The 23,124-nt window shown below is 30.6% G+C and overlaps 1 protein-coding gene across 1 annotated transcript in view; it reads left to right on the plus strand.

Annotated features, from left to right (window-relative positions):
- Positions 1-18,184: 18,184 nt before the first annotated feature.
- Positions 18,185-23,124, plus strand: part of LOC117175065 (5-hydroxytryptamine receptor-like) — a 207,883-nt gene continuing 202,943 nt past the window's right edge. Inside the window, exon 1 of the mRNA XM_033364608.1 lies at positions 18,185-18,291. The gene's annotated coding sequence lies outside the window, so the exon portion shown is untranslated. The remainder of the gene's footprint in view (positions 18,292-23,124) is intronic.

A 23,124-nucleotide genomic window follows, 5' to 3' on the forward strand; every position in this document is an offset into this window, starting at 1 on the left:
TGGTACTATAATCGCTTCTTTCCAATCGTCTGGGACGTCTCCCATCTCGAAACATAAATTTATCAATTCGCACAGTCTATGTGGTATGCACGCGCCACCGTGATTAAGCATTTCAGTGTTAATATCGTCTACCCCGGCAGCCTTACCGTTTTTCAAGTTCTTAATTATATCCCTAACCTCAGTGACACAGACTTTTTCAATTGAGTTTTCCATCGCATCGTGTTCAACATTGCAGTTGTGGTGTCCTATAGCTTCATCTCCGAATTGTCTCCTAAAATAGTCTCTGAAAGCCTCTAGTATTCCGTCTGCATCATATACCATTTCCCCCCTACTGTTTCTCATGTTGCCAATTTCTGTACTTTTGTTTCCTTTGATTTTTTTGTAAAGTCGTTGCTGTGCTTATATAAAAAAGAGAACATAGTGTCTATTTGAAAAGTATGTTTGTTTTGAAACAAGTTAAACTTTTTTATACACAAACAGAATTATTCGGCTGCTAATGAAGTTTATTGCAGAAGGATAAGGTGTGCTGCAAAAAGATTCTTTTTAATATATAAGTAAGGATCCTCTTAACCTTCAATTGAAGAAAAAATTCCATTTGCTACTAGAGGCATCTTTCTGATATAAAAGGACATTTTTCTGTGTGAAACTTAGAGATATATGCTAGAAAAATACGAAATTCTCTCTTTAGTTATCCTCGCGCAAGTAGTGGTGACGTATTTCAGTATGTTTATTACGTACGTGATACTGTGTTATGCATTAATTTCTGCACACCTTGGTTGTCACAATAAAGAAATGTTGACTTTCTTTTTGAATTTAAATACCTAAGTTTGCTCAAAAAACTTTTTAGGTAGATTGTTTCCTTGGCTGCAACCCACACGGCAATGCACTTCGCTTCTGTGCTAGATAAAGCGACAGTTCTTTGCTTCTGGCCTCTTAGGTGACCACAGTTACAGCCCGCGTTGAATCCATAACCAGTTAGGTTGAGCTATATGTTTATTGTAAAAATGAAAATCTGCTAAACAGTAAGTTAGAAACATAGAGATTACTAAATGCGAAATCGCTTCATGACATTCAAGAATTTATACTAAATCACACATAAAATAGCTCAACTGTCTGTATACAGCTGCATTTTGGCGGTAGCACTATTTAGACAAAAAAAGATTCAGGCATAGAGAGAAAAAGATTACTGAAACTTTTAATAAGGCCAGAAGCAATTTAAAAAACTTTTTACCACTTTTATATATTATTTATAGGTTTATAATTTTATTGTGTATTAAATTTGATCGTAAAGATGCACATGATTCCAAAAGAGTAATTTTAAAAATGATGAAAGTTACGATTTCGGTCATGATCATGAATGTTTAAACTAGTAGTTCATAAATTTTTTATGCTTTGGAAACCTGACGTCAAAATCGGCCCTTATGGCCTTTTATAGTTTAGAAGATTTCACGTTTTTTGAATAAAGATAAAAACATTTTATTCTTTTTTAAGTGGGGGATAATACTAGGACCTGAACTGAATCTATTAATGCTAATATAATATCTCGGAAGCAACAGGAAGTGGGTATATTTTGCGTTTGAAGAAAAACTATAACACGTGAGGTTATGGCACGCGCCAACTTTTGATGCACTTTTCTGTTAGAGCAGTTTTTCGAAATTTCAATTTTATAAAAATGTACTGTTTAAAATTTGGGATGTATGTTAACCGCCTTTTTATCAGTGGTTAAAAACTAAGAAAAATATAGAATTCTGGCATTTTAGAAGCCTTTCTTTTAGACTGATTTTTCTCAGGTAGAGAACAAATTGATGCTCTCTGTATCTTGAATTGCTACGAACAATACAATTTGCTCGAAGATATTGAATGACACGTATTTGCATCTTTACTGACCTATAAATTCCAATATATGATTGTTTTGGAAATGAAATCTGGTTATTCCTGAGTAATTTGAATCTAAGTAATTAGCATAAAAAGTTATTAACAAAACTGATTAAAAAAACCTATCGCGTAATATGAAAAATTATATGAGAATCACTTAACTTTGGACACTGATGCAAAATTCGGTTTTGTTATTATAAATCTAGCGATATAAAAGACTAGTTTTGCATACAAAAATTTAGATTATTTTTTTTTAAATCCGATTTTCCTCAAAACTGCATAAATTAAAGCGTTTGGCATGTAGAATTGTGATAACAAATTTAATTTTCTATGTTATATTCTTCTGTTTTTCATAAAAAGTGGTTAAAAATAAGAAAATAAGAACATTTGTTATTTCATCGTTAGGACTGATTCTCGAATTCTGTAGTCTAGGAAACCCTTCCTTGAGGGCTAACCATCTCATATAAGATGGTTAGTGCTTCGGCTCGCATGCTACTGAGAATGTAAACAGAGAAAAGTAAATAATATTATTTTATACTAGGCAGTTCTAAAATTTTTTTTAAGTCTCACCCTTTCATTTCATGTAATTTCAAGATTATACACATTTTCGGAAATTAAAAAAACAATAATTAAAGGAGGCTTTCAACTTAAAAAGAAATCCAACATAATTTTACGAAAATGCATTCCTTGATATATACTGCAAGATATTTTGAATAATTACATAAATTACTGGGATTCAAGGAAATTTTCGCAGCTTTCTGACGAAAAATGACACTTTCCGATAATTTTAGGAGTATCTTCTGACAACGTTACAGTAGCTTAAGAAGTGATTTTAAGCGAAAAGAGGTGTGAATTTATTTATGAAATACAAAAACTACAAAAGATAAAACAAAAATGTATTATATTTTGATTTATATATTTTTTAACTACCAAGAGAATTTCCTACTTTTATTTTAACAGTGTTATGAACAAATATTTATACAAGTAAAAGATAATATCCTCGCATTCTTATCTATTTTGTGGTCGTTTAAAACTGTAGGTAGTTTTTATTTCATAAAGGTAAATTTCCTAACTTTTAAAACTGTTACGTGCTGTCTAATAATTTCTATGTTGTTCAAAACACAGAATAAAAAACGTGTTTTATCTCTGAGTTTGCAAATATAATATACGTCGCTTCTTTGCTTTATGGAAATAAATTATTGTTCTAAGATAAATCATATTTTTGTAATTTCACAACTTGCTTTAAATTTTCAATTTTTTATTTCTCGAAATACTTCTCTCATACCGCACAAAAATATATGAGCACATGTAAGTCAAAAGTTTGTTTATTCTATACGAAAAGCAGTTAAACGTTTAAATACATATAATAAAAAGCCTGTCCGGACTGAATCAAAATATGTTAAACCCTCTTCTTTATTCTATATTTATCTGTAAGCGATTTTTAATCAAAAAAACATTTTAAATTGTAATTTGTATTGCTACTACGAAAAATGATTTAACATGTAAAATATAGAGGAAAAAATTGTAATGTGAACTCACTGCAGCGCGGTTGCAACATTGAAAATCAAAAAAGTAAAACCCATTTTTCAAGCAATTCTCCTGCCCTCCCCTTCCCTTCCCCTTCTTTTTCTTTGGTTTTGCCTTTAACTTTGACGTCTTCTTTGTCTTGGCTTCAATGAAATCAAGGCCTCCCGTCAGTTACACCACACAAAGGAGGGTTAAAGGGCAACAAATGAAAATTTCATTATTAAGTTTTAATTTAAACTGATTTAAAACAAAAATCTGACGCCATTTTATATACTAAAACCCTATCTCCTACCTTTAATACTTTAGAAGATAAATGTCCGCTATTATTAGTCAATATTAACGGATACTTTTGTTCTTCAAGTGAAGTCGGTTATTATCTATTTTTCCATATGTTTGATTACGAAACTATTTATGCAGATAAACCTAAAATTCATTTTTGAGACTTGAATATATATGTGACAAATATAAAGGTTTAATAAAACAATGCTATTATGTAAAATTTTAATCTTCATTAAAATAATAAAACTTGTAAGTGTGCTAAGTCAACTCTGTCAATATAGCACATGGATAAGTCATTGCTTCAAAATAAAAAAATATTTACATACTTAATCTATTTTACCTTACACTAGTCATGTCGAAATTCTTAAAAAATAATGCCGGTTATTCTTTTAATCTTAGCTAACATACTAATTACTATAGTGAAATTCTACTCATTCAAATAGAGAAAATAATATAAATAAAAATTCGCAGCATGTTATTTATTCTATTAATCGAAATATTTACCAATGCGATTGTGGGAAACTTATTCCTCTTAAGCCTTTGTGGGCGTCCAGATGTTTTACAAATAAAAAAGGTGCGTGCAGACTCGCGGCTTCCCCCCCCCCAACCCTGTATTTTGCACTATGAAAAACCGCATGTTGATTTTGTTATAGCAAGAACAGAAAAATGTAAATTTGTTTACGGACTGAGAGAAGTATTCATAAGTTTGTATGAATGATGTCGAAAGATTTATAAAAAATTAATTTCATAATACTTTTTCGAGACAAAATCTTTCTTGTTGATTTTCTCCGTTCGAAGCTGAACAGACATAAGTGTCTTTTTAACTTGTAAGGCAGAAGAGTGGCGAAGAGAAACGCTTGAAACGAAACACCTTGGATACTAATGTGCCCGAGCTAAGGTCAGTGGGGTACTCGCAGAAGCTCAGAATCTGATATTATTAAATAACTGTTGCATCGTAAGAGACTTCCTAGATCGTCAGAAAGCAGACTATTAAAAGCCTAAGGAGTGGCAGACGGAAGCTCTTAGAAAGCATCCAGAGGCGACTAATGTCACCTTCCACGCTCGCGGCAACTTTGTAAGGATAACACCGGTAAAGGACGAACTCCAAATCATCACCAAAGATTTCAAGCATCGTATTCAATTATTTCATAACATCCTAACATCATCAGGTACTTCACTTAGCCCGCGGTTGTTAATGGAAAACCGGATTTATCTGAGTACAAGTTAAACTAACAAAAACAAAATAAAAATAGACTGTTCCAAAAGTAACGGAAAGCATTCAATTATCGCAAAGGTCTCACTGATCGCCAAATGGCAGACTTATGTGAGAAGAATAAGAAATAAAGCGTAACAAGTATATTAAAATAAAAAAGTTTAGCGTGCGCTTCAAAATAGATAAACCCAATAGCCTACATTGTAAACTTACAATATCATGTGTATTAGAGCCATAATAAAAGATTTCCGAAGACTCCTGACTAATTCAATATGTAAAAAAGGTTTGATAAAACGTTAAAAAAATAATGTTTCAATAAGAACATACGAATTTTAAAATTTTTAATTGGCGAATTATATCAAAAATTTATAACCTTTGATAAGTGACTATCACTCAGGTATTATATGGATAAATCCATACATAGAGTTATCCATACGAAGAACATACACATGCCCATTGAAGACGTTCCAACTTCACTTTAGGACTCTGCTTCATAAACGAAAGGGAACAAAATTTTGAAATTTTCACAGAATCTCTGTATTGTGCCCTTCTATTGTGTCTCAGTTTTTTCGAAAAAATGGTCAGTATCATTTAGGCATATTGCTGAAACATGTGACACTTTCAATACTGTCATATAGGTCTTACTTGCATAAAATGAAGTTTTGAATTTTACTTATCTCAATTTAAAAATGAAAACCCTTTTCTAATTACACCGAGAGTAAGATAGCACTCTTAGAAATCTACAGTCTCATTTTGAAAAAAATCCTGAGCAAATACAGTGAAACTCTTCTATAGCGCCGATTTCGGGGCAGATGCTGATTGGCAACTAACTCATTAAAGCCCGCATCCCTTTTGTTTGTTCATGCATGAGTGCTCGCCTGAGTGGCAACCCCAGACCTCGCATACCCCGCGCAGCTCCTGTTATACCTACATACAGCGCAGCGTCAATTCTCAGAAGGGCTATAGAAGGAGGGAGGCTATTGAAGGGTTTCTACTGCATTTTATCCATACAACACGTTAATTAATCGGCAAAAAGTGGACTGGATAAGCTGGAAAAGTTCGATAAGCTCAAATAGCAGATTGACAAACATCAGGTTTTTTTGTAGTATTTGTAATGGGTCACTTTTTGAAAGGAAGCGTATTCTCTATTTTATTTGTAAAAATCCACATTAGAAATAAAGTAAATTTATTGACAAACGACACACGCTGAAAAATAAAAAATTTTAATATAGATTTAATAGATTTCAAAGGATTTCAAAAGCTTTCAGGGTCTTTTGAAAGATATGAAGATAATTTTTAAAGGAAGTGTTAAATAATTACAAACTTCTAGATGTTTTATAGGATTTTTATAGATTTGTTGTGATATTGATTTCACAATAATGAAAGAATGTTATAAATTTTAAGAGATTTAGAAGGTTTCTAAGGAGTTAAGGAAGTAGATAGAATATATATGCATGTAAGTTAAAAATGAGAGAAACATTTTTACAAATTGAGAAAGAATGTTTCTGTCGTAGCCACTCACCGTAATTTGATATTTTATGAAATTTATAAATAGTGCATAAAATGCTAGAGAATTATGTAATAACCAATAGATGCCCTATGTGTCTAGAATTCTTAGTCGTTTTATAATGTTCCTGGGGAAAAAAAATTTCCTCCAAGTTTGGGTCAAATCGGTTAATATTAAGACGAATAATGCAAATATCCGGAAAAAGCCATTAAATTAACGTGGGAAAATTTTTGTTTTTAGAAAAATGAGATTCACATTTTTGGGTTTCAACTTAGCTTGCTGGAGATTATTAGAATTTTTGACAGAATTCTCCAGCGAATAAATTCCGCTAATTTTCTTCAAATTTTGACATCCCTTCTCTCTTTTGGAGCCCTGAAACTGACCCAGAAAACAGAAATTTACCACTTTGTGTAGAATTAATATATATGAGCTCTATTTTTCCTTGGTTTGCTAAAAATGATTTATATTTAAGAAATGAAATATTTTTAAGAATTTTAAAACTAATTTTGAATTGGTTAAACAAGTTTAAATTATTTGCATTTTTTTTCGTACTACCTCACTGAAAAGAATTTTGATTGCGTTTAATCGGAAAATAATGTTATTTATAGGAAAACTGATCTTTATACTAAGAATTTACTGATCGCTTAACAAAGAATTATTATTTTCATGTAACTTTTCCTTAGGTGGTGGTAAAAAAATTTATTTCGGGTAATTTGGTGAAATTTGTCGCTTAATATTAAATATCGACGTCACTCGGATATTATTACACCATGATGTAATAATTTTGTACTTCCTTAAATAAATTTCTCACAAAAACTGTTTGAATTTTTTCCCGTAAGTAATGTGATAATGAGCATGGCACATTTTTATGGAAATGAGACAAAAAATATGATTTTTTTAAAACATTTATTTCAGAACAAAATTGATGACAAAAAAAGAAAAATCTGACGAAATACGAATTTCTCCGAGAATGGGGTAGCTCTAGACTTTTGGACACGATTTATTTAGAGGAGAGTTGAGTAGAACGACATTAAGGTCGAGTTCATTAGTATATCATTAAATCTTTTCATCGGGGTTGGTTTTTAAATTGAATGTACATACCTTTGATCTTTTTACAAAATTCACAATATGCATGTTTTCGTAATAAAACGTTGTTTTTTTTAATTTAAAAGTTTACCCCCCTCAGACTTGCAAGGTCACTTGCTTTTTGTACCTTGGTGCATTTTCGCTGCGGGCACATTTATATCGCGTGGCGCTCGCTGTGATCGAAAATTTGAGCGCGTCTAGGGCACGCGACTGTTGGTTCTGGCGCTACGCATCCGGTATTTTACCTCCCCCCCCCATCTGTGCACAGACTTCCTAAAATTAAATTTAAAGCATTGTGAACTGTAATTTGATGACTGTGAATTCTCTTTTGTTAAAGCTCCATTCGCTTTAAAGAACACATTCTCATCATGTACATAGTGCTTAGCACTCAATTTTTTCAAAAATGTGAACTTTTTTACATTATGTTTAACACTGTTATATCAAACGTACATTAAATTTATTTCAGTAAATCAGCCTGGGACTGTTTATTCAGATTTTGCAAACTAAAGTGCAAATTACATTGCATTGGTATGGAAACATGCGTATTTTTATTGATTTGTTTTTATAATTTAGAAAAGTGTGTAACCTATGTGAAAACAAAATTTCGTTATTAAACCATTTTTCGCAACTTATGTCGTTTTTCCAAAAAAATTTGTTAATTTTTAATATGATTTTTTTACAATTTAGAATAAAAATACACATTCTCGTGTAAAGTGGTCCTAAGAAGATTTGCAGACCTAATTGAGGCGAAAGATTTTGTCATAGACAATGTTACTGAAGCTTGTGTTCTTCTCCCAAAAAGTTAATTTTTCAATTTTTGATATATTTTTTATTACAAGAATTCCTTTATTTTTATGTAATTTTTCACGATCAAATAAAAAACTACGCAAGCTATTCAAAAAATATTAATTGCTTCTGAAATTAAAAGAACATACCAAAGACCAATCTGATAGATTAACTTTTTCAAAAGTTATCGTGCTCATAGAGAGACAGATAGACACACAGATGACACATTTGCAAAAATTTATTTTACGGATTCAGAGGCTCTCAAAACGTAGACATTTGTCAAAAATGGGGGGAGGGGGTCAAATTTTACATAAATCTAATAGAGGTCATTAAGAAAATGCATTATATGTTAAGGGGAGGGGGTGCCTAAGTATCAGACAAATTATCATGCAGGGGGGGGGGGTCAAAAATTCCTGAAAATTGTATCACGTATTTTGTGAATGACCCCATAGCTTCCCCCACGAGAATGTAAAGACGGAACAATAAAGTCTTATTACAGAGGCAAAGAAGAAAAGGGCTACAAGCATCACGTGTCGCTGGCAGGTTCAGAGGAAAAAATAAACAAATCAAATGTAGAATAAAGCAGATTTTGAGTAAGCAGGATAAAAAATAAGTTTAATGATAATAGACAGTGCGAATATTATATACTATACGTGATACAGCATAAATTTTAAACACTGGTCGCTTATACAGCTATTAAAAAGTAGATTGATAATGACAAAAGGTTTTGTGCAATAAAATGCAAAAAAGATAGTAAGAGCGCATACATGCAGTAATAACACAAGTAGCCATAAAAAAGTGGTAAGTATTAAGTGGTGTTGAATCATCTATTAAAAAAATTATGGCTAAGCTGAGGATGTGTAGGATTAAGTCTACTTATAGAATAATAAATTTATTTAACATACAAGATCTGTGACGCACTTATTTGAGAGATAGGAGATTTCACGTTTACCTTCGTTTATTTTATCAGCCAGTTAAGGTTTTTGAATATTTGCAGCTGAAAATTGTTCACCTCAATGGTTCTGAATCACCGTCATAGTATAACAAAATTATCATTTTAGGTAATTAAATAAATTCTAAATGAAACTTAATTTCTAAACTTTAGTCCGAAAATAATGCCTCTGATCTCATATATAACAGCATAAAGTTATCCTATTCAAAAACAGGACACTCCAAGTGTAAAATAATACATGCAAAAAATTATATCATAAAAAAGTACTCTAGTTTGTTTAAGTGATTACTTGATTTTGGTTTAAATAAATTGGATCCCTAATTAATTTTTCAATTATAAAATTTATTAAAGTTTATCATCTTTAAAGGGAGATATTTAGTAAATTAAATATTAATTCCTTTATTATGGTAAGGGTAGATCAGCATATATACATATATATAGACTTTAACACCAAGCAATAAAATTGTGAGGAATAATAGGGTGAGCATGGAATTTTGAAAGGGAGAAAGAGCTGAAATTTAACCTTGCTCTGTTTTAGTTCGGAAGATATATTTCCCTTCTCTTAGGCTATTATAAAGCCACGATTCATGCAAGCGATAAGATATTTGTTTGGGGAACCTGATGAAGGGTCTTTATTTGAGATTGTGACCACCTCCTTGTGTCGTCGATAGATTTTGAACGATGTTTGCCCTTAAAGTCTAACATTGTCCAAAAAGTTTCAAACTTAAGCTCAGACTCGAAAGAATTTTTTTATTCGTCGACACGGATGAACACATATTTTATGTTTGCTCGAAAGGGTAAACATAGTTAGCTCCTAAAATTGAAATAAGGGTTCAGAATCCAGAATTTCTTTCCTTGAAGTGTGCTTTTTATACATGTTTACTTGATTTAAGGTGTACAAAATTTTCTGTGAATGTGAAAATTGAAACAAATCGGATCTTTTTGGAGAAGAAAGAATAGCCATAAAAGAATAATAATAATTTTTTAGATCATATAAAATCTCATTTGAATGATTTACAAACATTTTTATTTCCAACTTAAGGTTTAGTTACCCTTTAATTTATTTATCAAGTACAAACCGTATAATTCTGAATTCTGCCAAATTCAAAATATGTACATTAGGGTGGCTTAGAAAACATTAGCTTTCAAAAAATCATGCCGTAGCTTTATATTATTTTCTAAATAATGCAAAACGATAACTGTTTAAATTTGAGGCAAATCGTAATATATTTAGTATTCCTTAAACGGTTTGGTGCGCATCGCACAGTGAAAACACATAATACTTTTAAAAAAATTTGATAAAATTTGAAGGATTATGTAGCGTCCGATTGTTAATTTAATTTCTTGTGTTTCTTACAAATGATCGAATGTATTTAAAAAATTATCATTTTTCCTAATCGACGTTCCCAGTGTTGATAAGAAATATGAAAATTGAATTTATCGTCTACTAGCTATAAAACAACATTAGATGAAAGTGTTTTTAAATTATATAATAAGCTAAAAATGTTGTATAAACAAATTATTTGTGAAAAGTGCCTTTTTACATTTTTCAAACATTTGAATTTTTAAAAGTTATATTGCAAGACATTTGGGTCAAAACAATATGAATATGTAGAAATATTGTTTCACAATAGTTTCTGTTGATACATCGGTACCTTGATTAAATATAATACGGGTTTGACCTGGAATTGGCCCTGAAGCTATTTTCAGGGCGTCTAAACGTAAATAGGCAAGGCTGTGTTAACCATTTCCTAATATTACGAAATATGTACGCGTGAATATAAAAAATATCTAAAACACTAAATCTAGGACCACTAAATCTAAATTCATCTGTACTTGAAAAATTTTATGATTTTTGAAACAAGCGTAATATTTAGGCATTTGTCGACAAAAATAGTTTTCTAGATGTTGTTTTTTCAATAATATTTATGAAATGAATGAATGAATTAATATTTTTAAAACGAATGATTTTTTTCTATTGAAATCTCGGATTCGTGATGTGAAAATAATCATACTGGCCGAAGTGAAACGTTTTTGTTCAGTCGACTCATAGTCTGGACAAGCTAATCTAGCACTAGCCTGGATGAGCTAATCTATTGCTAGTCAGTCGGTCTTCTGAAAATATATTTTAGTTGGTTGACATTAAAATTGCTTCCAACCGTCTCGATGATAAGAAAAAAAATATTTTTAATATATATTTATTATTTTTTTACTATTAAAAACCCTGGCTATTTCTGGAAATGGGCATAAAGGAATATGGATTTAAAAATATAGCCACATTTTTGGTTCTGACGGGCTTGTCAGCACCCGATTAGGGAAAAAAGCTAAGTAGATAATCAGGAAAATAGAGATCATTTTGCATTTTTGATATTTCTAAACACCTCGGATATTTTTAGAAATACACAAAAAGATACTGGGGTTTGATACTAAGGAATTTTAATGGTCTTCACTGGCGAACCCTAAGTGTATCCCGAATTGACTTAAACGAATACAATAATTTTTTCATAATTCAGAAATAAATATGTTTTTTGAATTACTTGAATGTACAATTTAGGGTGGTCCGAAATTTGTTTTTCGAATTTTTATGAATACAGGTCTGGAATTTGTTCGAATGAACACATAAATAAATCCATATAAAAAAAAAGATATTTAAAGGTACAACAAGTTCCATGAAATTTAACACGTACTTCACACCAGAAAAAAATACGTATCTGTACATTTTATTCAGTATCCTTAATATTATCTAAATCAAGTTGAAAATCAATATTTCTTATTGATAATAAATTGTACAAACAATTTAGTATTGTTTCTAGCAATTTTGTCATAAAATAGAATTAGAAAGTCGCGGTTTTAAAAAAAATTTCCACTTTTTTCAAATTTTTAATTAGAGGGAGACTTAATCACGTCCAATAATATTCAATAATGCTAACAATAATGATGGTTTAAACTATTTATACTTACTGTTTATTATATTCTAATTCAATAAAATAAAATTCTAATACATTCTAATTCAATAATGCTAGAAATATGTGGTTTTTCTGAAATTCCTGGCATTTTGTACGATTTGCAATTGGACTGAAGTAATAATTAATTCAAGTTAACAAAAATAATTTTTTGAACAAATTATTGTCACTTCCATTAATATTCTTTTTGCTTAATTGTATAATGTGGCGGTTTTTTGTGAAATTTTAAATTATTTATCTATTTTTTATTAGGAGTGAGTTAATAATTAATTAGATTTAGCAAAAATAATTTTTTAAGCAAATTATTGTTGTCTATGACTATCACAGGAGTCCCACTAGACTACATGTAATTAATGATTAACTCCCTTCGAATGAAAAATAGACAAAATGTTGAAAATTTCACAAAAAACCTTGTGATTCTGCCATTAAGCAAAGAGAATATTATTGAAAGAGATAATTATTTTGTTGCAGCAATTTTTTTTGTTAACTTGAATTAATTATTACTTCAGTCCCACTGACAATTGGACAAACAGCCAGAAATTTCAGAAAAAAGCATCTTTCTAACATTATTAAAATGGAATATTGTTAATAATACTTAATTGTTTAAACAATTAATTTTCTTGACTGTAATTAATTATTTAACTTATTTTAAATGAAAATTCGACAAAAAGTTAAATTTTTGTTTAAAACTGCAATTTCTAGCATTATTCTGAGATAATATAAACAGTAATATTAAATTGTTTAAACAATCATTATTGTTCACATTAGTTAACTATTACCTCCCTCTAATTAAAAATTAGACAAAAAGTGAATTTTTCTTAAACGCGACTTTCTAACTCTATGGGAAAATGGATTAAAACAATAATAAATTGTCTAAACAATTTATACAAACATCTAATTATCAGTATAAAATTTTTTCATATATGGGTTTTTTTGGTACCCTACCATTATTATTTTGGGGCTGATATTTGAAAAGCGACATCTTATTCGTATGCTATGGCTAATCTTAAAGAGAAATGTTGAGTTTCAACTTGATCCAGATAATATTGAGGATTCTGAATAAAATGTACAAAAGGTCTTATTTTCTTATCGGAAATACATGTTAAACTTCATGGAGCTCACGGGACCTTTAAATATAATTTTTATCAACAATAGAAAATGGATTATTTTGTATGGTTTATAAAAAAGTTCCGGCCAGTATTCATAAAAATTCGAAAGAAAAACCTTCCCATGCATTTTCAGACCATCCTAATGTACACTGATTAAATTGTAAAAAGCAATTAAGATAAATTTAAAACTCTAGTATGGCAGGTCGATTTTTACTTATGTCCTGCATTTTCAAAGACAAGATAAATGAAATCAGGCTTCAAGTTCTCAGTTATTTCTGGTACAAAATATATCAACTTTTGCGAATTTATGTGAATTCGTAAAAAAAGTAACGACCTTTCTTTTCTCATGGGAAAGATACGCACTCACGAGGAACCATCTACCCGTATTATAATATGGATACCTATGCGTTTCCTTCTTTTTATGACCTCCGCGTGTTCCATGGGTCCTCATTCGCGCCAGAAATTGCCTTAGGAACTATTACGATAAATTGAGCCACTCTAGGGTCAGAACGTAAAAAAATAATTGAAAAAGAATGTCGATTACGCTAGGTGTCAAAAAGTGACTTTAATGTACAGAGAAAATAATTTATTTGCACATGGTTAGTTCAGCATGTTCTACATTATTCCATATTATTATTCGTTGTTCGGTTTTTTGATCAGTGTAGTAAATATATTGCAGATGTTTTTTTTTTGATCTGCTGATCTATAAGTTTATTTAAAACTAGCTTTCGCTATATGACGTCGAGTCTCTTCAGGTTACATTTTTATTATCCTTGTTTATCTGAAGAAAAAAGGAACGGAGTTTTCTAAATAACTAAGTTAGTTTTATAGATAATGTCAGATATTAACACATACGGAACACAACCTATAAACTTACCGACGCGACGTCACATTTAAACCTGGAAACTACTATGGAGTAAAACCTTTATGTTTAAAACAAGATCTTTAAAAGTTTTATGTTTTTCGTAAAAACATTATTTAAAAAATATTATCGAAAAAAACATCTGTAAAACTAACTTAGTGATGTAAAAAACTCCCTTCTTTTTTCTTCAGATAAGCAAGGAGGATAAAAATGTAAAATGAGGAGGCTCCACGTCGTGGAGCGTAAGCTAGCTTTAAATAAAATTAAAGATCAGTATATCAAAAAACCAGAATCTACAATATTATTCCATATTATTATTATAGTAGTGCAACATAATAATAAAATAGATAACTTTTAGTCGCTATTTTATGCCGAGTGTATTTTACATTTTTAATGTGTCGGTTTGCATCAAATCTCCACGTTTTGAGATCCACTGAGTCAGAAAAAACGATCCCAGTAATAAGCGTAGAATAGAAAAAAATTAATATTTTCAGATTTGAGCGCAAAAGTGAAGATTACCCTATTATTTTTAATGCGCCACTTTTCCATCTGTCTAAAATGCCACAATAAGAATAAAATACCTCCTAAACTTATTCACTTCTATTTCCATAATGATCGCCACACAGTTTTCTATTCTCCCAAATAGAACGTTTTTTCAATATATTTAATTCCTTCTAATTGTACCGGTAACGCACCTCACAGAAATATTTTTTATCCTCACAAGTGCTCATATTTTGATTTCATTTAATTCCTTCTAATTAGTTCACAAAATATGAGTAATAAGTTGTTTTAATTCCTTCATGCAGAATGTAAATTCTGAAATTTTAATTCTCATCAATTCAACTCTGCCTCTCTAGAGTTAAAATTATTTAAATTCACACATTTGAATAGATTTCTTTGTTGCATTTTTTAAGACGTTTAAATAAATGATTAAAATATAAATAAATATAAATTTGAATATTTTTCGAACTTGTAAGTTATAAAAAGATTTAATAATGAAAAATAGGTTAAATAAATGGTTCCGTTAAATTTTACTATGTTGATTGAGGGGAATAGGATTTGCACTTTTTCTGTTCCCGTTGGGGGATCTTTAGACGGAGGAAAAATCGCGAATTCATAGGAATACAAATTCTTAATTTTTCTGAATTCAATGCTTGTTACCGGGATGTTTACGAAGGTGTTTGTCTGTCTGTCTGTAGTCTGTGGTCAGTATTTTGTAGGCACAATAACTTTCGAAAAATTAATCAGATTGGATTCTACTTTGGCAAACTTTTTTAAGATCTAACAAGAAAGAACAAGTTCGTAAACCAGCTATTTTGGATCAAAATTCAAAAAGTGTGCGCATTTTCAAAAATTTTAAACTACATTTTTTTAAGATTTCAAAATTCTATGAACGGTTCTTCATAGCACTTTAAAACTCAGAAACTTTATCCTTATGACTTTTTTCCATAAAAAGAAAATTATTAGAGTAAGAGCATTTTCAAAATAAAAAAATAAAAATAAAATGAACATTTTAAGCCAAACAACGCATAATATGAAAAAAGTCAAGAAAAGAAAAAAGTTATGTTGAAAGCCCTGCAAGTTGATCATAACAATCTTTTTAATTTGGTCGAAAAGTTGAAAATTCCAAATTTGATCGTAACAAAAACCGTTGAAATCACATTTTTCCAAGATTTCAAAATTCTAGGTACGGTTATTCATAATACTTAAAAACTCAAACAATTTATCTTCATGACGTTTTTCTATAAAAAGAAAATTATCAGAGTTAGAGCATTTTCAAAATCAAAAAAAAAAACTCAAATGAACATTTTAAGCCAAACAACGCATAATACGAAAAAATGTGAATGAAAGAAAAATGTGTCTTTTTGAAAGCCCTACAAAATTATGGTAACAACTTTTTTGATTTGGTCGAAAAGTTGAAAATTCCCAATTTGATCGTACCAAAAATAATGAAAAATCCAAAAATTCCATTTTTTGGTCAAACTACGCTGGATACGGAAAAAATGAATAAACTAAAATTGTGCGCCTTGGAAAGACCTACGCATTTATAATAAATCACTTTTTGATAGGACAAGTAGTTTTTGTTTTTAGTCGTGAAAAACAACATTAAAAATAAAAAAAATAAATTTTTTGTTGGACTAACGACACAAGCTACGAAAAAACTGGGACAAAACTTGTTTATCCAAAAAGAGCCATGATTTTTGATAGGACACGTAGTTTTTGCTTTAGACGTAAAGAATAACATTCAAAATAAAAATATATTTCTTTTTTTGAAAAACGACATAAGTACGAACTCAAATTAACAGACAACACTTGTTCGCATAAGAAGATCTATAAATTTATTCTAAATCATTTTTCGATAGGGTGGGTAGATTTTCTTTCAATCGTAAAAAATAAGATTACAAATTAAAAAATTAAATTTTTGGAAACATAGGATCTAATAAAGGAATTAGATCCTACGCAAATGCGCAGTAGTTTTTCTTTAATTGTAAGAAATAAGATTTTAAATAAAAAAAATTATAAAAACAAGGAAATAAGAATTAGTACCATTCAATTTTTATGCATATTATGAATTGTAATGATATCTATAAATTCAGCGCAGCTTAGAATATAATTTAAAGCGAAACAAGAAACAAATATTAAAATAATCATGATAAATACAATTTGCTCTTTATTTTGCAATACTTGAATAAGCAATCCCAGAGAGAGTCACCTACAAAATGTCTTATATTTGATATAAATGTGTTGTGTATAATGTAGAAAAGTTGAAATTTTGGACAAAATCGAGTGCGAAGCAAAAGATGCGTGATGAGAATGTGTTCGTTAAAGCCAAGAGGGCTTTAACAACAGAGAGTTCACAATCACAAAATTACAGTTTTCGATCCGTTGATCTTTGATTTTAAAAGGCCTGTGCACGAATGCGGGGGAAATGCTAAGACCGAGCACGGAGTGCGATTGCCATCAGTTGCGAAAATAAAAGACCGAGCGCGCAGCGCGAGGTAAATACATAATCGAGCACGAAGCGCGAGATAAATGTACAATTGAGCGTGAAGCGCGAGATAGATACATCATCGATCTACGATAACTTGTATCTTTTTATCACTAATATTATAATTTACTATACTATCTATATACGAATTTCACAATTATATAATTCATTTCAAGATTTAACTCATTTGTATTTCCACTGTTCGTATAATGAAAATAACGGCTGCTGAAAAGAAGGAAGGGTATGTTCCTACTCAGCCTTTTTTCTGGATATTGTGTCTTAAAAATATGCTACATCCTATAATGCGCCCTTTTTGCATCCTTTAGGTTAGTAGGGAACACTAGAAATGGGATGTGGTTATATTTTCACATTTCAAATAATTAAAATAATTTTTTCTGGAAAAGGAAAAAGGCTGGGTTCTTACTTAGCCCTATTTTCTTTCGGATATAGCTTCCTTAATAAAACACGCTGCACTAAGCCTATGTCTGTATTTTTTTAAAGTCTGAAAAGTAGTATTTTTAAAGTTTGAACCTTGAAAATAATTTTTCGGGTATTTTTATTGTCATTTTTTGTAATCAGCGCATGGAAATACATCGATTCACGAGGTTTTAAGAGTTTAACTATCTGGTTTAACACTCATTATGGTACTTTTCGGAAACAATAATATACACTGCAAATCCTATTTAAGTGCGGTTTCGGACATGGGCAGCTGAGAGTGCTGGCCTTATGTTGTTAATCACTCATGACAGAGAATTGCCTGACTCTGGGTCCCGCAGTCCACGTATCGCTAAAATGTCGAGGACTCAAAATTTCAGGAACGATTTAAATGGGAGCTATTTAAATGGGATTTTCAGTGTACAACTGATGTCTACGTGGTATGCATACAACTTATTTCTTACTAATTCTTTATTGATTCTGAAACTTTTCCTGCAGATCAGTTAATAATTGATCAAGGTATTGTATAACAGATAATGTGTTACATTTCCGTGGTTTTAGATGGGTGTGATACACAGCGTCAAATCTTAATACTCCAATGGCATGCTGGCTTTCAATAACCCCATGCAAACAAAACTTCATGACAACATATGTTCATTCTTTCAAAAGTTACAGTGGGACATGGAGACCTACAAAAATGAACAAGATGTAAGTCTTTTTTTTCTACGCGTATTCGACTAGAAACATGAGAATTTACATATTTTATTAATCTTAAAACTTGTAAACATAATTTCAATAACGATATTTTTAAAGAGACAAATCAGATATTTTTTATCTAGATTAATTAAATTCAGATCAAAAGGTTCATAACTACTGTTGAGAATACACAAGTCTTCAAGATTTGAAGAATGTAAATATTTCACGAAACTTCAAAACGTTTTAAAGATTTCTTGTATACCAATATAATATATTAGATATTCAAATAAATATCTATATTAGAGAAAAAAAACTTAACGCAAATTAATAAATATGAGATAGTATTATATTATATGTGTGCGTCCGCATATAAAAAGGGCCCTTATGGACAGTTCTAGTTTCGGAGATATTCACGTTTTTCTATGTTGAGGTCAAAATTATTATTTTCGGGTTTGAGTGAAGGGTGATACTGGGACCTATAGTGAATCTTTGAGACTATAATATTTTCCAGAAAATAACCAGAAGCAGATATATTTCGCATTCGAAGAAAAAGTATCACACATGTGCTTATGGCATTCGCCAGGTGTACATGTGTCTTTCTCGAAAAGCGAGTTTTCAAAGTTTAACCTTTAAAAATACCCCGGGGACCCAATTTCCAACTTAGGGGGTTCTTTTTGGGCCGAAAATTTCAAGAATTAATCCGCCTGTATGTTCCTATACGTAACTCCATGCCGGCTATAAGGTCATTTTTCATCCAAACGCCCACATGTATCTTTAAATAATTATAATTGAAGCTATAAAAAGATTCAAAACTGATGGAATCTTAAAATTTTTTAAATGTGAATAGATTAATTATTTTACAAATTTCTAGAAATAGTGATTTCACGAAGGCAACCATTCGAAATTTCAAAAATAGATTGAGAATCGATTTACAGTCAGAATTTCAAATTTAATCATTTCCAGTCCAAAAAATTAGTTTAAAAAAATTATTTTGTTTCTTTGTGATTCTTATCTAAAAATGATTTTCAACAATATTTTTTATAGATAAATCGGGTGGAAGGGACGAATATAAATAAATAAGGACAATATCTTTAAATAATTATGATGGTGGTTATTTTCTGACGAAAAATAATTTCCTAATTGTCTACTCTTGGGAGATAACTACTACAAATTTCATAGTTGTTACGTTTCTTTAAGTACAGTAATTCAACTGCGGTGTAAATATGTAAGAACCTCCATTTCTAGATAAGCCTTCATATTGGTCCTGATAAGGATGTGGTTAGTATGAGTTAATAAAGAACATTATCAGCAGCCTTTAACGTATCTTTACAACTTTCGATGGCTTTTGTCATACGCGGTTGCATATCCTTATCAGGACTCCGCTGTGTGTCTCAAACTAGTAGCTAGAGAGGGTGAGCATAATTTATTGCACACAATAGCTGCGTTTGTATCGTGGTTATACAGATCTTTCTTCATATATTCCTTCTATAGCCATAACAATTTCGCATGAGTTGTCTTTTGTTAGCATCTCATGTTCCTTTATTGTTTCCAGCCAACTTCGATTTCTGTACGTATAATATGCAACGGATATAATAATAGTCTCAATAGTTCCAAAATTATTAATGACCTAATCAGAAATTATTCTACAAAATATTACAACTATTCGACTCTGATCTTAGGTGATAAAATTTATATGATGAGGTGATAAAACTTATGTCAGATAAGTAACAAAATCTGCGTCTTCCGCGGTGATGGAGTAATTAATATTTTACAATTAGAAACAAAAAATTTGGTGAAATATACTTTTCTGAAGCTTAAATTCAATTGCTTTAAACTGCTCGGCAGCTAGGAATCGCAAAGCTAACTTACATACATAAATATCGAAAAATGGAAAAGAAACTTTTTACAGGTCTCTTCAAGGTGAACAATTTATATTTTGGATTTTTTCCGTGTCTTACATATTTTTCAAACATTGCCTAAATTTATGATTTTTAGGAAAATAGCCGGTTTATCAGAATTTATTTTTTCAAGTTACAGGCAGGATGAAGAAACCAATTGGCAAGGAAAGACTCAACCTCAAACTTTGTTATCTTCATTTCTATAAACGAAAATTCGTACAAAATTGCAACTTGTTTGCCTAGACTGAAAATGTATCCCATTTCAATTGCTGTATGTATTTGAACAAAAATAATAAAACCTTACGTAAAAATGGATCCATTTGTCGAGGATATGGCGCGACTTTGATACTAAACGAAAAAAAATGTAATAAAAGAGAAACGTACTTGATTGTAAGTTAAAATAATAAAATAAACTCTAATTCCTGATACTCAAGGATGTTGGTTCAATCCGACTTTGAATTTTTTTTTAATAGGTACGGCACTGATTCCATATATATTTTTTCCGAAGGATTTGTGAACGAAAGAAGGAAAGCTTGTCGTATAACTGCAGTTTTGCGAAATCCTCGGATCAATAAAATGTTGAAAAATAAAAAAATTTGTTGAGGAAATGATTATTTTCCCGACAAATATGAATTTTGCGAAAGATAGAAACCAACGGGTAGCAGACGGCAGCATTTGAAAGATTAGAATCGTTTGCTAATTTATTTTTTTACTCGCAATTCTGACATAATAGAAGAATCCTAGAGATTTACGGCTCTCCCAAAGGGCCAAGGTCTTGAAGATGGTATCCCCAAATTTTGCGAAACATTGCGAAATGGAGCAAAAAGTAGAGAGAACTGACATGCCCTGTCTGTGTTTTTGTAACTGTATTTGTGATCAACCACCAGGCTAGCATTACCTTCACTCTATACGCGAAATCGGGGCGCCCTTCGTTATCGTCCGTGGTTCAAGACTACAATTCTCAAAGGGTAAAACCTCTTCTGGGACATTGACTTTTTGATGAGACTATTATCAATCGAAATTACTTCAAAAATAATAAGACACGTGTTCCGGATATTTTGGTCCCTTGTAAGAACTATGAGCGTTTGTAAATCACATTAGCCAAGGGTGTAGAAACTCTACGGGTTCGCGCGCATGAAATCCCATCAAGATCCACTGTTCCAGTGGACCAGAGTCTGACTGGTGACCATGCAGCCGTGGGTTCGAATCCTTTTCTGAACTTCTTTTTTCGCATTGTAAACATGTCAAGTAATAATTTTTAATGCTTTCTAGGCGAATAAATTTTTTTTGAGAAATATTACTGGGAAATAAATAGCCAAGGGTGCAGAACCTGTACTGGTTCACGCGCATAGAATCCCATCACGCTCCGTTGGTCCAGTAAAAAAGTGTCTGTCTGGTAACCACGCTGTCGTAGGTTCGAATATTTTCCTCAACACTTTTTTTCGTATTGAAATGGACTTTTTTGCAAATAACATCTGCAAACGTATAAATTTCATAAATAAAACAATTTATGATGGTATGTAAATTTGTAAATTTACCCAGTTTGAAATTATAACTGGATTATAAATTATAAATTTATCAAGTTATCCAGCAACAAATTTCAAAACTATCAAATTTCGACGTTAGACCCTCTGCATACTTATTTATAAATTCCAAGATTATTAAGTGGCCTCATAACTATTCCGGAATTTGTACAATTTTCCACATTGATTATTATTACAAAATTACAAAAATGGCTAATCTTGACTTTTCCTGATAAATTTTAAATTTATCAAGTTACCCAGCAATAAATGTCAAAACTATCAAATTTGAAAATTCAGCTTTATGCAAATTTATTCATAAATAGCAAGCCTATCAAGTCGCCCGACTATAAATTTCGACATAACACAATTTACCAGATTTACAATTTTAAAATATAAATGACTGTCAGACTTTTTTCCACTGGACCAACGGAAAATTCATATTTGCCGGGAAAAGAATCATTTCCTCAACAAATTTGTTGATTTTTCAATATTTTATTGATCCAAAGATCTCGCAAAACCCCGGATATTCAACAAGTTTTCCTTCTTTCGTTCATAAATCCTTCGAAAAAAATATATATGGAATCAGTGCCGTACCTATTACAAAAAATTCAAAGTCGGATTGAACCAACACCCTTAATTACTAAAAATACCACATAAAGAAGAAAATGAAGATAATTCGATAGTGAAATAATTTAAATAAAATATTTTAAATATGATAATCGATAAATATATTCATGAAGTTTAATTGGGATATAATACAACAAACCTAAACCGTGCTCGCCGCAATCTATAACACTATAATGCAGTGAAAAAAACATAAAGGAGAAAAAAATTGTACATCAAATAAAAAATGGCGAAGTTATGAAGTATTATATACGTACACTTGCCAAAAACGGGGTTTAGACCAAACAATTAGTCTTTGGAAGTGTATGTAAAATTTCGTACATGACACTTTTCCTAGTTCCACTAAAGTAAAGTTTTTTTAAGGCACATCAGTCGACTCTTTGTTCATAAATGAAAATGTCAATGACACCGTTTCTCGAGTCAGACCCTCGAGAAATAGAACTTTGACAAAAGGTGATCCCAATTATCTATAGTACCATTTAAATATAACAAATAAAATAAAAATTTGTGCGAGCTTGTAGTTTAAAATTTTTGTTCTAACCAACATAATATAAGAAGAAAATGGGAACTTTATTAGCTACTTCCATACTGAATAAAAATTTGAAATGAATTTTATTTCTCTTCTAAAGAAATACATTGTTTTGGAGTTGGTACAGTAAGAAAAAAAGAATATCTTGAATCAAAGAAAATTGTCTTTATTCAAAGAAATGATCGTAATAGATACTCCATATAAAGCATTTCTTCAACCCCAAGAAGATTAACTGCAAATTACTTATTTAAATAACGATTTCTTTAAATAA

Source organism: Belonocnema kinseyi, chromosome 6 (genome assembly GCF_010883055.1).
Source record: "Belonocnema kinseyi isolate 2016_QV_RU_SX_M_011 chromosome 6, B_treatae_v1, whole genome shotgun sequence".
NCBI lineage: Eukaryota > Metazoa > Arthropoda > Insecta > Hymenoptera > Cynipidae > Belonocnema > Belonocnema kinseyi.